The 4,266-nt window shown below is 43.2% G+C and overlaps 1 protein-coding gene across 5 annotated transcripts in view; it reads right to left on the bottom strand.

The window, feature by feature from the left end:
- Positions 1-4,266, bottom strand: part of Shroom3 (shroom family member 3) — a 369,823-nt gene that overhangs the window by 94,951 nt on the left and 270,606 nt on the right. Inside the window, exon 1 of one of the 5 annotated variants that reach the window (XM_029568531.1) lies at positions 4,139-4,266. The exons of the other annotated variants lie outside the window; for them this stretch is intronic. The gene's annotated coding sequence lies outside the window, so the exon portion shown is untranslated. The remainder of the gene's footprint in view (positions 1-4,138) is intronic. 5 annotated transcript variants of the gene reach the window in all.

Below are 4,266 nucleotides of genomic sequence, written 5' to 3'. Positions count from 1 at the left end.
GGGAGGGAGGGAATGAGGGCAAGCTAAATACTTTTAATCATTGTCTAAGCCAGTCCTCCCACAACCCAGAAAGGAGATGTGCTGATATCACCTAGTGTTCAGTGGGATCTCATAACCTGCCCAAGGTAACACAGCATTTACCTAGAGACAGGTGGAATGCGTGCCCCTGTGTCACTCTCTAACCTGAGTTCCTGTCCTAACTTAGCTTTGTGAGCAAATACATAGGTCTTAGGTGTCCAGTTCAGTAAGGTTCGATAGTTGTAAATACCTGTGTGATTATTTCTGAAAACAAATCACAAAACATTTCCATTACTCCAGAAAGTTCTTTCTTATCTCTTTCTAGCCCCCTCCCTCAACATCCATAACAACCACTGACTTCTACTGTCATCGATTAGTTGGCCTATTCCAGCACTTCATAAATTGAATGCTTAGGACTAGTAATATAATTCAGTGGTCGAGTACTTGTCTAGGATATTCAAGGCCCTGTGAGTTCAATCCTCAGTACAATAGAAAGACAGAGAAGTAAAAACAAAGTTTATGTATTCTTTTGTATGACTCCTTTTAGTTGTCACAATGCTTCTGAGATTCATCAATGTTTCTCCGAATATTGGGAGCTCATTTCTGTTGTATGGATGTACCAGTTTGTCTATCCATTTTCTTGTTAGTAGATGTATTATTTCCAGTTGCAGACAATCATGAATAAAGTCGCTATGAACACCCTGTACAAGTCTTCTTGTTTTCATCTATCTTGGGTAAATACCTGGGCGTGGAAATGTTGGATCACAGGTTGGTATATATTTAACTTTACAACAAACTTATGTTCTTAACCCCTGAACTCTACTCCCTCAGAACAGTGATAACTACTAACATGTTTTATTTTTTGTATATGACGAGTTCCCTGAGGGTGGGGAACCCATCTCCACTTGTGGGGTGCCTCCCACACAGTAAATGTTTGATAAATAAACAAATGACCACTGTTCTTATTTCTTCTTTGGTGTTATGATAGCTTAAGAAAACTAGTTTGGGGCCTGCAAGGAAAAATGTAAGAAACTAAAGGCTGTCAAGTCACGGTGCTCTCACTCAGTGAGTTGAAACACTAGCCAGAGACTTGGACACTACACTTCTTTTTGTGGTGACCTTTCCTAGAAAGTGAGCCCCTCTGTGACCTTACAGGAAGAAATGGTGGCAGCTCCAGTTCAAGTGATACTCTGGAAAGGGAGGAAAGTGTCACTACAGTTGAAGTCACACAGTGGCTAGAATTACATAAGTCTGTCAAACAGACAGGCAGAGAGAGCAGAGAGAACAGCAAGCCATGAAATTCTAACCTTCTGGAAGTAACCAACAAAACCAAAGCACCATTAGAGTCCTCTAACAGAAATTATGAACTTAATTGGTTTTGGTCAATGTACCATGAGTTCCACATGCACATGGAAAAGAAGAATAAATTCCGAGAAGTGAAATGTTTTTAAAATTAAAGAAAATGATAAATGTTTAAATAGATCTGAACATACTTGGCGCGTACAGGTATCAAAATATCACATGGCACCCTATAAAGTATGAACAGTTTTTACATGTCAATTAAAAAAATAGGGATTTAAGCTGGGTGTGGTGGCACACACCTTTAATCCCAGCACTCGGGAGGCAGAGGCAGGCAGATCCCCACCTGGGGGTCGAGGGTTGTAGAGATTGCTCAATTATTAAAAGCATAGTGCTCTTCGGGAAGACCCAAGTTGGATCCCAGTACCTATACTGGGCATCTCACAACCTCCTGTAACTCCAGCTTCATAATTAAAAATAAGCCAGGTATGCTAGTACATGCCTCATTGCTCAATACTTAGAAGGCAGAGGCAGACAGATCTCTATGAGATCAAGGCCAGCCTGGTCTATATAGTGAGTTCCAGGACAGCTGGGGCTACAGGGAGACCTTGTCTCAAAAAAAAAAAATAAATAAATAAATAAATAAAAATTAAAATTAAAAAAATAGGGATTTAAAAAACTGTAACCAGATTTAATTCACAGGGTACCAAGAGTGACACTGAGTTAGAAATGAAGACTGTAAGCCAGGTACATAGTGGTATGCACCTGTACTCCCAGCCACTGGGGAAGCTGAGGCAGGAGAATGACGTGAGCCCAGGAATTTGAGGTCTGCCTAGACAACACAGTGAGGGCAGAGAAAGGGGAGAAGGAGGGAAGAGGGAGCAACAGAAGGAAAGACAGAGAGAGAACACTTTAGGGCTCATGGACCTTAGGGGTTTACTACACAAACACAGACACACACCTTTCTTGCATTTGAGGCAGCACTTTTCATTCCCACCAACCAATCCCTTTACTTTAAATCATAGAATTCATGCTATATTCCACGTATAATTTCCTAGACAAGAATTAAATCACTGTCAATTTTCAGTTCAACACAGAAAAAGCTTGGTAAATCCTAGCATAATCTAAACTTATTCTTACCAAAATACCACTGTTTGACAAAAGTCAAAACAGGGTTTCATCTTGTCCCACTCAGATACTTTTGGTAATCATTATGTCGTCTGGTCACAGCAAATGTGAATCTGTTTAGAATTCCTCAACTCTGAGGTTCGGAGGTGACTTGTCCTGCCTTATTCGGACAGTATGACACTGAAGCTATCCTAGGCAAATGGATGTTTATCCTATTCTTAAAATCTCCAGGGAAGTAAATTCTCCACAACATCCCTTGGTAACCTTCTCCAGGGTTTTTAATCAGGGGTTTGGTAAGGAAGTTCTGATGTAGAAACCAATAAAAATATTAACATTATGAGCCAAGCTACAAGCACAGGAAAGGGGTACGAGTTTGGCATTTTTGCCTGAATGGTGAAGGGATGTATTTACAAAACAGGCTGTATAAACAGAAGACACTTGCCAGGGGCAGATGTGGAAAGTTGATTCAAGAGAAATTGCCACAATAAACTCTGTTTCAACCTGGGAACTATGTAAGATATTGTCAGTTTTCACATTTTAAGTAAATCTATTTTCTTTTCAAATCCTAGTTTTAGTTTCTAAACCAGATTAAGAAGGGGGGATCTACAGCTGCAAAGTTTTCAATTGATTAGGCTTCAATGAAAAACCAGGTCTTAGTAAATAAATATATATTATGTTCACCTCTACTTCTCATATCCACCTTTTCTACAACAATCACTAATACTTTTAAAATGAAGAAAAATAAATGTTACAAGGGGGAAAGGTTTATATGATTAATACACAGTAAAAGAAAAATTTTAAAACAAAAGTAATCATTAAAATTAATGTATTTTAATTAGTTTCTGGTGAAATTACTTGGGGAGGAAGATTAGCCGTATACCTAGGGTGCTTTTCATTACAAACAGAAGTGCCACCAGTCTTTAAAAACAATCAGAAACAGAAAAAGCACAGAGACCCTAGCAAGCTCAGGCTAGGTCTTTTGCTGCACCCGGATAGCTCACAGCAGTCTCTCCGTGGAGATTACACGTATGTGGCGCCCTGTTTGCTCCCAGTGGAAAAGCGAAATATCAGGCGTGTGTGCACACAAGTGCTCCCCGGCAACACCAGGATTGGGGGGGTTGTGTGTGACGAGAGGATGGGGTGGGTAATCCAAAGCCTTTAGAGAAAGAAAACCCCTACAGCAAGGAAGTTTTCCACCTCTGGCAACTCAACGCAAAGCAAATGTCAGGTGCAATTTCATTTTCAGGCTACCTGACAGCAGAACACACTTCGGAAAAAAATCTTTGCCTTGGGATCTGGGGCGGTGGGGGGAGGGGCAGGCGCCCCTCCGAGCACTTCGGGGCCTCTCCTCTAGGAACAAATCCAGTAACATTAAGAAAGGCAAGGCAGAGCTCAACTCGGCAGGGGCCCTCGTGGGAAGTCATTTATCAAAATTAAAATATTTCACAGATCATTTCTTCTTAAAAGTTTTCACGCTGTCAATAAGCGCCAATCCCTTTCCTCTCGAAGCCTCAGCCCTCGGCGTCCCCATGGAGTAAGCCACGGCCTAGAGTGTCAGCAGCCCTGGGGCCACCTGCCCCTCAGCAGGCTGCAGCGCGGCCCTGCAGACCCCGGCAGGGAAGGGCTTCCAGAGCCTCCACCAAGCTTCGGGAAGCCGCGGCCCGGGTCGGGTCCCCCCGCGCCCCGCACTCACCATCGCGGCTGTCGGCGCCCCGGCCTCGGTGCTGCGCGGGGCTCCCGGTCGCCGCCAAGTTCAAACCTCGCGGCCGCAGCGCGCGGCATCGCAGACCCGGCTGCGCGCTCAACAATGGGCGGCTGGCC

This window comes from Nannospalax galili, unplaced genomic scaffold (assembly GCF_000622305.1).
Source record: "Nannospalax galili isolate Female #2095 unplaced genomic scaffold, S.galili_v1.0 scaffold800, whole genome shotgun sequence".
In the NCBI taxonomy this organism is placed as follows: domain Eukaryota; kingdom Metazoa; phylum Chordata; class Mammalia; order Rodentia; family Spalacidae; genus Nannospalax; species Nannospalax galili.
This window is presented reverse-complemented; position numbering and strand designations above follow the sequence as displayed.